We start from the raw sequence: 13,140 nt of genomic DNA on the forward strand, positions 1-13,140 counted from the left end.
AGTAGGGAACGGAGACGTTACGTCTGCCTGCCACTTTCCGCTGTACCGCGGGGATCGCCTGAGCTCAGTCTTGGCTCCTCAGCGAAGAAACATATCTGCATGTTGCAGGCGTCCTCCTTTTATACCCACGAGTTGGGGCGGAGTTACGCCATGCAAATTCCGCAGACCCATGGCATTTCTTTGCCATTGGCTCGTTTTGTAATACTCGAAGTGGATAGGCTTTCTAAGCGAAACCCCATTTTGTCGTCATCCGACGTAAAGTCTCCATCCCTACTCAGGGAACGAGGGTTACATACGTAACGTGGTGGTTACATACGTAACGTGGTACGTGGTACTCCTGTGTTTAAAACAATTGTTTTTGAAACTTTATCATTAAGGAGAAGTCTTTGTGGACGATTTAAAAGAAAGTCCTAATCCACCAGATAAGGCCACCATTCACTTTTAAATCAAGTAATCTCTGTAAAAGAACATCTATCTTAATTGAGTTAAATGCTGAACTAAAATCTATAAATAAAATTCTAGCATAGTTTGTGGTCTGTTGAATATGTTCGGACACTAAATTGCATAAGGTTAAAGTGGCATCATCAGTGCCCCTAGCTGTCTTATAAGCAAACTGCAAGGGGTCTAAATATTTATTTACATCAGTCTTAATATATGTAGTTACTCTTTCCATACATTTACCCAAAATAGATGTAAGAGCTATTGGCCTAAAATCCTTTAACTGATTAGCATTAGATATTTTCGGTACTGGAACAATATTTGATAATTTCCATGAACTAGGAACCACCTTATTATTTAACAAGAGCTGAAACAATTGTGTAAGAACACCAGTCAATTGAAAAGCACAATCCTTTAGCACTCTAGCCTTTAATCCATCTGGACCAGGTGCTTTTTTTTGGCTTAATACAAGTGAGACTAGCCGCGATTTCATGCTCTTTAAGTATAATATTCTCATATGTAGGAATGTCAAGGCATATTAAGGGTCCTTTCACACCTACCTTGTTTGGTCCGGACTTTCGGACTTTTCAGTTTGGTCCGAATCAAAATTACAGGTGTGAAACCTCCCCCGGACCACGGTCCGGACCAAACAGTGGAAATTTGGTCCGACGAAAAGAGGTAGTCTCGGTCCGGATCAAACTGAACAAAGGTTTGGTTCATTTCTAGTGTGAAAGCATTTCTGTATGGTTCGGACTTTCAGACCTTTTACAGGAAGTTCCGGTGGTTCCCGCATAGCCGAAAAAACAGAAGGTGGCAGGAAAAATGAGCCGTGGTAGCACATGGGGAGAGGAGGAGACGAGGTTTTTAATTGAAGTATGGTCTGATGACATAATAATAATAATAATCGCATGATTGCTTGCAGTCTTCTCCTCCTTTCCTGCCGGCGACGATAAAATATTTGCACGACGAAAAAATAACAATACAGTTGCAACGATATGCATCTGTTCATTCATTTTGTCAAAGTTACCCGCCGAATTGACAACACGCTGACGTCAGACGCACGTCCATTTACAAACCAATCAATGTCAAGAAGCAGCCCACATAGATGATGACGACAGAACGCAAGTATGTCACGTAAAGTTCTTTAGTGCGCTCGCATAATTGCAGAGTGAAACCAAACCAAAACTTTCTGAAAGTATAAAATTTATCAAAACGTGAACTTTGGTGCGGACCTTGGTGCGGATTTTCAGGTGTGAAAACGCCCTAAATCTCCTTCATCGAACTCTCCACTTCGCTGATTCTCCTGCTGAAGCCTTCGCCGTCGACGACGCCCTTGCAGCGGCACGAGCGACCTGTAGCTGAGCAGTTCAGCGGACGCCAGTCTCCTGCTCTACGCAGACTTGACGTGGAGTGTGTGTGTGTGTCGCAGAAAACAAAACCATGAAAGAAAATATTTTGTATTTGCAAACGCGCAGCATGAGGGACAATTTACTTTTCGCAGGCATCCCAGAACAAACTCCAGACGACCCCGGAGAATCAGTCAAGGACTTTATGATAAAACAACTCAAATTGCCAGCCGAAACTGTACAGACCATCACTTTTCAACGTGTGCAAAGTTTCAGATCTCAAAACAAAAGCAAAAGACCACGACTGATCATCGCGAAATTCGAACACTACAAACACAAAGAACTGGTTCAGAAGCAAGACAGGCATTGATATATAAAGACAGTTTAAACAAATTTGGAAAGAAAAATTCTACCTACCCTGCCTTTAATGTGTTATTAAAAACGGTGTACACAGGTGTTAAAGTTAACGTGGTAACACTAAGCTATTAATTTATCCATTCCATGGGTGGACCTTATCCTTATCAATCAAACATTGGCCCCCCCTGAGAGATTTTGCAGGAGCCGCCACTGTCCCTGTGGTTGTGATTACGATGAAAGTGACCAATCATAAGAGGGTCAGTGCCCTCCTTGGTTTCCGCCCCCAAATTGTCAAAAGTCATGTAGACTCGAGGGAGCAGAAATCAGCTGAGCGAGCAGAAATCCACTGCGCGAGCAAAACAGGACTCCGCGAGCAGAAGCCCGCTGCGTGCGAGCAGGATTCCACTGTTCAAGCAGAGTTACCCATATGAGAGTACCAGGCGCTCGCTCGCAACTACCTGTACACCTCTCGGTTGTTGAATTTGTGCACAAGTACTTTTATCATGCCAGCTGAAGGTTCATTTTTGCGCGTGTGAAATAACATAATGTGCTCGTGAGCATATCTTACACGCTCATAACTTTTGACTAAAAAATAACGCCATACGCGTTTACCAGCGCCGAGCAGAGAGGAGCGCATTGCATGTAGTGACATGTCAGAATCACAAGTAATAAAATAACTAACTTTATCAGTATGAATATAAACAATTAACATGGCTGTTAGTACTCACTATCAAGCTCGCATATCGAAACTGGTAAAGTTTAAAATATTTTACTAGCTCGTAACGGAATCAAACTCAATATAAGGCAAAGCTATAAATAGCTTAATTGATAGACATTTGCCGTTACTATCAGTTACACTGTGATGAAGGTGAATTTGTAAGATTCATAACATAAGATTGTTTACAGATAAACTGAGTAACATACACTCAAACACCTTCTCACAGCTGCATTGCAGACACAAGATAATCTAACACACACACACACAACATATATTGCATAACACATACAGATACAACATAAAGACATAGGTAAACATATGTAGAGCATATAACAACACACCAAACGTGAAAAAACGGAGCAGGTAGAGTCCACGGTGAACACAGGAACAAAGTTTAGGCAGAGGGTAAAGCTAGGTATAAAAATAGATCCCCTAAACTTTTTAACCTAAATTTGGTGAAATTAAACAAAACAGCTTTCAACTGCAGATAGGCCTATTGCTTATTTATCGTCTCAACCCTGGCTCACTAACAGTAACGTTATACCAGTCGACACCAAAGTTAGACTGTCATAGCTAAGCCACGTTAGGTAGCTAACTTATATTAGGTAGCTACGTGTGCTAGTGATACATGCTTCATGAAAAAATAAATGCCATCAAAATGAAAACAGCAAGATTACCTCTCCAGCAGAAATAAAGCCATCATGGAGTAACTTTTCAGCCCCTTGAGATCCCTCAGTAGTCGCCACCACTGGAAAGCCACGCCGATATTGACTCTCGTATGATTTCTTTATTTATCCAAAGACTTTTTGTTGATAGCCTTTTCAAATACGGTCTTCTTTTTTTTTACTTGTTTGACTTCGCTGCCTCTATATGCAGGTAACGTTACTGAGAATTTTGACTGTTCTTTCTCTGCCAAAATTGTTATTACTAGCTTCCGTGCCTCTTCAAACGGGTGTGCGCATTTGGGCTGCTCCTGTATCAGAAGAGGTGGTATCCATGGTAGCGAGGGAGAGTGATAGTCGCCCCAGCCAATCATTTCTTTCGTCCCGAATGGAATAATGAGCTGTTTTTATTACAGTCCTGAGAGGACTACAGACACTTGATTTTTATAATTTCTTTTCCAGAGCACTTACATTTTAATTATGCATTGATATATAAAGACAGTTTAAACAAATTTGGAAAAAAAATTCTACCTACCCTGCCTTTAATGTGTTATTAAAAACGGTGTACACAGGTGTTAAAGTCCCCATGAATTCAAAATTGACCATACTTACTTTGTTTGCCTAAATTGATCGTTTTGTGGTGAACAATTCATCCATGCAAGTCAATCCACACAAAAAAATTTTTTGGCTTCGTAATCTTTAATCAAAATCTGAAATTTCCCCTCCCCTCTGCATTGGAGGACCTTCCCTGATGACGTAGGTTTGACGGTTTGGGTGTCTGCTTAACATCCGTAACGACGCCCCTCCAACTGACAGTACACAGGCTGCCTGTGTGTTTGAATGAAACACCTACTTTTCTAGATCCAATCAGGTGCTAGTTGGAAAAAAAGCCACGCACACTATTTTGCCTCATTTAGTATTCCGTTTCTCTCGGAAATACGTCACAACACTGGAGAAAAGTCGTTTGCAACTTCCGGTTCACGGGGACTTTAAAGTTAACGTGGTAACACTAAGTGTCTAAGTGAAACCTGTGTTAAAAATAAAGGTTATTTATTAGCATTGGTGGTTCCATGAAGAACCTTTAACATATACAGAAGATTTCCATTGCACAGAAGGTTCTCCAAAATATACTCTCAAGTTGAGAGTATATTTTGGAGAACCTTCTGTGCAATGGAAATCAGAAGTGCAAGAGTCTCAACTGTTGTCAAGGCAACACTCCACGTGCGTGGTGTCAAAACGCCCCACAGAACAGAGGCGGAGTGAGCAAAGCTCATTATCATTTAAAGGCATATGCACTGAAACGGCGTGCTGAAAACAGAGCTGTTTTTGACCAGGTAAAATTAGGGTTTTCTTATAATACTAATGAGAATTTTTAATAAAAGTATATTACAAAGTTTTCATTTAGACCCAAAAGATTCATATTAACTTGTACAAAAATGGCATTATATGACCCCTTTAAAGCTTTGTTATATTTTTGGAACCAAGCTTCGTCTGTCTGCTTCAACCAAAGCGTGACAAAGACAAGACATAGTTATTTTAATTAGATGATCATCAAGTGTTCTAATATAGAAGTTTAGTGTCAAATGCAAATAAAGTGAGAGTCTATACATGTAATATACATTCGTTTATTTTAATTCTCTGGCCTTAGCAGATATTTAAGATGGCCATATTTTATCAAATGTTGTAGAAGTACTTTCTTTTGTACTTCCGGTGGTGCGGTTCTGCTGCGACCCAGACTCTTGTCTCACGCTGCAGTTTTTCTTCTTTTTTAACGTCGTTTTTTTCAGACGTTTAAAACCGCGGAAGTGTGTATATGTATAGTCGACACAATGATGACCTTGGCAAAACTTCTATTGGTACTTTTTATTGTGGAACTCCTCCGGCAATGCCAAACAAAAGGAAACAATCTGGCGCTGTCACAGCATTATAGTGAACACTATAAAGGTGTTCACTGTCATACACCAGAGTTGAGCTGCGGGAGACCATCCACCCGACCTCGTCGAGGATATACGACCCTCGGCCCCCAAAATTATGAAGCTGCAGACTCGGAGCCTGCAGTTACAGTCCCCCACCCAGAGTCCCGCATTCTCAGACCCCTCGTTTTTCAAGACAGCGCCTCCAGTATGGTGTTCATTTTAGGACATCCTCAGACCTCAGACATATGAAGACAAGGCATCATGACGAAACAGCATCGGATGCCTTTTTGTTTGAGGCTGTTTTGTCTGATGCCGTTTCGTCCGATGCCGTTTCGTCCGATGCCTTTGTGTCTGATGCCGTTTCGTCCGATGCCTTTATGTCTGAGGCTGTTTCGTCTGACGCCTAATTGTACGAGACCTGACACCTGACATTGTTTTTCCTGAGACCTGAAGCTTTTCAGTCTGAGGCGCAATGCCGTTTTGTTGTATGACTGAAGCCTTTTAGTCTGAGGCATTATGCCTTGTCTTCATATGTCTGAGGTCTGAGGATGTCCTAAAATGAACACCGTACAGATGGCATTGCACAAGATACCATCATCCTAATCCGTTAAATACAGCCACATGTGCTCAGGAGTAATTTGGAAAACCGTTTTCACTGAACACAGTCTGACTCTGCATTAAGAAATGCCACTTGAATCTCTGTTACGCAAGGAGAAAGCTTTACATCAGTTCTATGTGGAGATGCCGGTGAGTTCTCTGGGCCTGAGCTCATCTCAGATGGTCTAGAAGACAGTGGAAATGTGTGCTGTGGTCAGATGAGTCCATGTTTCAGCTTGTTTTTGGGAGAAAATGGACATCGAGTTCTCAGTCCCAAAGACGAAAGGGACCAACCAGACTTTCACCAGCGACAGGTGCAAAAGCAAACATATGTGCTGGTATTGAGGTGCATCATTGCAAACGGTATGGGTAACTTGCATTATTGTGAAGGTACCATTGACATGGAGGCATATATTTGGATTGTACAGAGACATAAACTGCCATCAAGATGACATCTTTCCTGGGAAGCAAGACAATGCCAGGCCTCATTCTGCACGTGCTAAAACTGAGAGGTTTCTAGACACTCTGCACCATAGAAGGGATGTGCCTGCCTGTTTACTGCAGTCCAGATATGTCTCTTATGGAAAATGTATGACTCATCATGAAAAGGAGAATCAGGCAAGGATGACCATAGACTGTTGAGCAGCTGTCATGTATCAGACAAGATTGGGCAAATATTCCACTAGCAGAACTCCAACAATTAGTATCCTCAACTCCCAAATGATTAAAAAGTGTAATAAAGTGTAAAGGTAATGTGACACAGTGGTAAACATGTCTCTGTCCCAACTTTTTTGGGGTGTGTTGCAGCCATCAAAATCAAAATTTGTTCATATTTACAAAATACAATTATGTTGGTCAGTGAAAACATTGGAAAAATATTCTTTGTACTTTTGTCAGTTAAAAAAAGTTTAAATAGAATTAACAAATCACAGATTCTTGATTTTAATGCATTTTACAAAATGTCCCAACTTTTTCTGATTTGGGGTTGTAGATTGAATTACCCGCTCCACCTCAGTGAACAAAAAGGAGAAAGAGAAAAAAGCATGTACATTTTTTAAACGGGCCGTTATTGTGACAGCAATATATGTTCCAATTTTAAAATATGTAGGCTATTATGCAAAACATAAAAAATACAAACCATGCATCTTTATTTTAACCTCAAGAGGCTGCATTCACTTTTTTTTAAAATTACATCCTTTTGAGAAAATGCAAGAATATAAGAACCATTTCGATTCGAATATGGCATACGCGCGTCTAGCTTCCTATTTTTATAAATGAGAATTAAATAATAAAATGATACATTATTTTATTAAATAAAATACAAATTCATTCGTATTATTCCAAGCATATGACATTTTATTTACAGCAGACAGTCATGTGACTGACCACATAAGCAGTGCGTTCGTGTGTTCGTGGACTTACAAAACCCGCTCTACCACCGTCTATAAATCGCCATCCGAATGCATGAGTTTTATCCCTGAGGTGCCATGCATGATGCAAATTTATTTTTACAGACGTCCACAACACATGCATGAGAAACAATTAATGTCCGAATAGGGCTTGTACATTGTTTTCAATAAACAAAACATTTGTAATAATCTGTTGCCCAAATATTTTATGTAATGTTGAATTGCTTTGCTTGTTAAGATAATGTAAACCCATGAGGCAAGAATATGCTTTTAGGTTTTTCATATATCTTAAAAGGTCATTGTGTAATATCTAGGAGGAACTGTGACAGAAATGCAATATACTATACATAACTATATTGTCAGAGGTGTATAAAGAACTTTGTGGCGAGGGACGGCCGAGGGACGTGAGAGGACGGCGCGAGGCCGGTGGTGCGATTGCTAATGAGCAACACCTGTATAGCACACCGGTCTCGCATCTCTCACGGAGGAGCGGAAGCATAAAGGGGGAGCGACGACATTAATGATCGAGAGAGGAACAGGCCTGATTTTAGTTGTTCTGGTTTTTGTATTTGTGTTTTATTTTAGCCAGCAGTCGTCCGCGAGGGGCTGCTGGCGGTATTTTAGTTTGTTTATTTTATTTTAAATAAAGTTTGTTAAATGTTCTCCGGTTCCCGCCTCCTTCTTCCCTGAACATTGTTACAAACTTACATAATGAACTGTTATGTTTTTATTACCATAGACTGAGCCGTTTCTATCTACATACATCGTGGGTCCCCTTACATTGAAATACCCATTTTGCACCACCATGTTTCTACAGGAGCCCTAAAATGACAAATGCGTTTGTTTCGTCACTGTTGTTCTTCGTGCAAAGAAGCAAGCTAACGTAAGCGAATAAAACAATGACCCAATGATGAACAAGTAACAATAATATTTGCAATAACCTAATTTACTGAATAATTAAGTAAGTAAACAATCTCTTCATTTATATTTGTCTCAGACGACCATAACTTCTGTTGGTTGCAATTCGCAGCCTGACCACTTGATGCCGCTAAAAATTACACAATGCACCTTTAAAACTTCTGGTTACATGAGCCTAAGCTCTTTTCAATAAAATCCATGCAAAAGTTAATACCGAATATTCTTCAGTTTTATGCAAAACAGAAATACGACAAATAGAATATCAGATCTCTGTCATATGGACAAAAAAAGCTTTTTTGCATAGTCGTTTGACACAACTAACTGTAACTGTAACAATGTATCTTACAAGGTAACACGATGTAACCTTGCTATCACTTGAAATGTGTCCCTACATTAAGTCCTTGAATTTGAGGATATTGGACCTGGAAAGTCCTTGAAAGGTCCTTGAATTTGAAGTTAACCAAGGTGTGGGAACCCTGTATAGTGCACTTTTTAGAAATATGTTAAAAGTAAAGTTGTTTTTCAATATACTTTTAGAAAATATACTTAACTACAATTATTTTAAAGTGTGTTAAAAGTTGTATTGTAAAAATAGGTAAAACGCATGATGCTAATATACTTTTAATATATTTAAAGATAGTACATTTTTCGTTAGTATATTTGCAATGTACTATTGAAAAAGGGAATATATTTCAAATACAATAAAGTATACTACTTTTCCACTTGGGTATGCAATGCTGTTGATTTGGTGAGGTCACTCCGGGAATATATTGTTGGTTTGAGAGATGAATTTGATGTGTTTGAAGACCAAGCAAAAGCGATGTCTCCCACCGTTTCAGCAACAAACAAACAAGACACACAAAGACAAAGAAAACGCAAGACTCATGTGTGTGAGTCTGCAACAGCTGAGGTTCACTTATCAGGCAGAGAACGGTTCTCATCTGGTGTGTTTCTAGTTGTGATGGATAGGCTGCTGGCTGAACTTGATCGCCGTTTTCAGTCCTATAGTGACCTCTACAGCACTTTTAGTTTCTTGAACAACATACCTACCCTCTCTGCAGAACATCTTCATAAAAAAGCAGCAGATCTACAGAAGAGATGCCACACTGACCTGGAAAATGAATTTTGTGAAGAAATCATCCATTTCAAAGAATTCATCTGCCGTGATGAGCCATCATCTGCTAGGGAACTTCCTTTGTGCATTAAAAATGAAAACTACAGACCATCTTCCCAAACGTGGATGTCACTCTCAGACTTTACCTGACATTACCAGTCACAAATGCAAGTGGGGAGCGCAGTTTCTCCAAACTGAAACTAGTAAAAAATAGACTAAGATCCACAATTGTACAGGAGAAATTAAATCATCTCACTCTGATGTCATATAGAGCAGTGGTTCTCAACTCCAGTCCTCGGGACCCACTGCTCTGCACATTTTGTATGTTTCCTTATTTAACACACATGATTCAGATCATCAGCTCGTTAGGAGAGACTCTATGATCTGAACTGAGTGTGTCAGATAAGAGAGACATACAAAATGTGCAGAGCAGTGGGTCCCGAGGACTGGAGTTGAGAACCACGGATATGGAGAGTGACCTTCTACGTAAAGTGGATTTTACTGATTTGATCAAAGACTTTGCTGCAAAGAAATCCAGAAGATGCCACTTCTAAAGAGTACTATGTTAATATCTTTAAAATGAGATGACATACATGAAGTCATAACCTATCTCTCTCTTTCTCTACCTTGCCTGTTGTTGTTTTAAATGATCAGCCTCTGGATACTGTTCTTGATGTCATGCTTTCTTAAGATATGATAGTGTACTATTTTTATTTTATTTTATTGACTGTACATTTCTAATTTGTGTGCATAGTTTAGATTTTTCACTACAACACTCACCTACTCACTTACGTATTACACACACACACACAATTTATCTTGCACTTTGTTCAATGAGTTATTTTGCTATATTCTTGCAATTGAAGGCACTTCCTATATTATAATTGCTATCTTATATTAGCCTACCACTAAATTTTAACTATGTTAGGCATGTTCTAGAAATTTCTATTTATGTATTTTTGCTAGAGTACTAAATTACATCTAATGATCTTTAAAATGCCATGGTAATGAGAAAATGCTTATTTGATTTTGTTATATATTATACTCTAAGATTGTAATTTATGTGATGTAGTAGACATACTATAGGTCAAAGTCAGCCTAAAGCCTGTTTTATGCTTCTGCGTCGAATCGACGGCGTACCCCCGCAGACCCCTCTGCGTCGCCGCGAACCCCTCCGCCGTAGCTCGACGTGACGTGGACCTCCAAAAATTGTGACTACGCGTCGAGGCGACGCATACCACAAGGGCTGTGATTGGTCAGATGCACCGCGATGCAACTCAACCTGACTCAGAAGCGTGATTTTTTTTCCCAAACCACTTCAGCGGAAATCCCGCCCTGCAGCCGATTTCATTGGTTTAGGTTACAGTGACGGGTAGGTTTAGGGATCAGTGTTTGGTGTAGGCAATCAGTACAGTGATTGACATGACCAATGAAAACTTTAGAATCGGCTGCAGGGCGGGATTTCCGCTGAAGTGGTTTGGGAAAAAAAATCACGCGTATACAATCTGTCAGCACTTACCAGGAACAGTTTTTTTTAAAGATTTATACACTCATAGATTTAGCTATTTATATGTAATACAAATGATTTGTTATGATTGCAACCTTACAGGGTATTTGTTTGTTATTCAATATGTTTTCCAGGTAAATAAGTGTTTTTATTCTCAAAAGATTTTTGTACATTGCAATAAAGACATGATCACTTTGAACTTTTTAATCATTATTTATTTATTGGAAAAAAAACCTTTTTTAAGCTTCAATCAGTGGTCATATAAATAAAGTATTACGTTTTTAACATATAACACTGTCGATGGTACCAGTCAGCATTTGAAAGTAGCTTTGCACTTCAAATAAATATTGGATCGATTATATTGTTACGCCACCAGATGGCGACAAATGACTTAAAAACATTTCTTATTGAATCGTTCATTCAAGAGATTCGTTCAAAAATGCTGATTCATCTATGAAACAAGTGTATTTGATTGAGGAATTGAATCATTCAAACCCAAGTCTTTTAAATCAGATTAATTAAACATGTTTAATAGACTTCAGCAATTAACATAAATTATGTTATTTTGTTAGGTTGTTTGTTCAGAATCATGATCTCTATTTTTATTCTCAGTTTATCCAGAATTGTGTAGCTCTAATACATAGCTTGTGTATGTATCATTTGGTTCTATTTAAAGTAATGTATAGAAGGTAGGGCCCGAAAGTGACTCAAGCCCAGGGGCCCCCACCACCCTAAGTCCTGCCCTGCTCACCCCTATCACTGAGCAGTCACTCATCTTAATGAATTGCGATCTCATAAAGTTCTGACTGTACAATAAATATCGTATTTAGCCTGCATAATGTCTACATTTGTTTCTTTTACAAGTTAAATTATATCAAGAGGATTTGAGTGTGCAGATCTCGGGCAAAAACTCAAAAAGTGAGGAATTCTAACTTAAACATATCCAGCCCTACTTTTCTGTTTACTCTTATTCTTCGAGAAGAACTTTAAGACTAACTAATGTTTTAATGAGCCCTCACACCCCAGTGCACAATCCAGTCAAAAGCTGGTCATATGATGCTTTTTATTTATTGTATTTTTCATCTGGCTCTTAATCTTCATGGCCTTCGTCTTTTTTTCGGCTCGGCTTTAGCAGAATGTTGGGCCGCAAGTCGATGCATGTCCCGAATCTGGAGGGAAAATTTCAAAACAAAAGAAAGATATTTACCAAAAACATCTTTAAATCTTTACTGTACCTCATTTTCGTTTTAAAAATCATATCAACGACAAATACAGATTCCTTTAAGGTTGCCAGAAGTATATGAGCATTATTTACAATGTCCAACTGCCGGATGGGGTCTGTAATATTGGACACACTCTTATGATGAGCTGTGACCCTGTCAAATACGTCCTGGATCCTGGTCCTTATCTGACAATCCAGGAGACTCTCTTCAACTTCACTGGCTTGCCTTTCGTCTCGTTGTAATTGCTGTAAAGACACGAATAGTCAGTAATCTTATGATACAGAAATGTTTCTTTTTCTTTTTGTGTATAAATGTTTGTGTGTATTTACCATTATTTTTGTTTCGGCACGCAAGTTCTCAAGCACTGCCTTTCCCCGAACCAGTTGTTTTTGTGACTGATGGTATTCACGCTCTAATTGCTTTGTTTCCTCTATCAGTTTCTGTTTTTCCTGCTCCCTCGCTTTCCTCATCTCTGCAAACTTTTCTCGCATTTCCTTCTGCACAGACAGCAGTGCCTGAAGATTCATTTTGTGTTTAATGATTTATGATCAGATTCGCAAAATGCAAGCTGATTCAAAATTGCACACAGATCAAAAGCTGTACCTTTAGACTGGTGCAAAAATCATACACCGACACTTAATCGCGCAACGAGTCAAAAGTGAGTTGTCAGTGAGAACAGCCTTTGATGCCTCAGTAGCCTACAGTGACGTGTCGAGTAGAATGCATTCCGATGACGTCACGCAGCAGCGCTTCAGTGCCGCAGAAATTCCAGAATTCTTCACCATCAATTAAGTTGTTTTTGATAGAGGTGGATTTTTATTTTAAGTCTGTTAATTTAATTACAAACAAGAAATGCACATCAGTAATGAATATTCATTTAGAAAATTTTAATGGATAATATGTCACTAGAACTATTTTTGTCATGGGATATAAAT

General features: G+C 39.1%; 1 long non-coding RNA gene across 1 annotated transcript; it reads right to left on the reverse strand.

The window, feature by feature from the left end:
- Positions 1-12,053: 12,053 nt before the first annotated feature.
- LOC143712016 (uncharacterized) lies at positions 12,054-12,840 on the reverse strand. Its single transcript, XR_013194960.1, has 3 exons — positions 12,535-12,840; positions 12,298-12,450; positions 12,054-12,151 (listed from the first exon to the last, which is right to left on the reverse strand). It is a non-coding gene; the product is annotated as an uncharacterized LOC143712016 (long non-coding RNA).
- Between the last annotated feature and the right edge of the window lie 300 nt (positions 12,841-13,140).

Source organism: Siphateles boraxobius, unplaced genomic scaffold, assembly GCF_051911475.1.
Source record: "Siphateles boraxobius isolate OS27281-9 unplaced genomic scaffold, OSU_SipBor_1 5, whole genome shotgun sequence".
In the NCBI taxonomy this organism is placed as follows: Eukaryota; Metazoa; Chordata; class Actinopteri; order Cypriniformes; family Leuciscidae; genus Siphateles; species Siphateles boraxobius.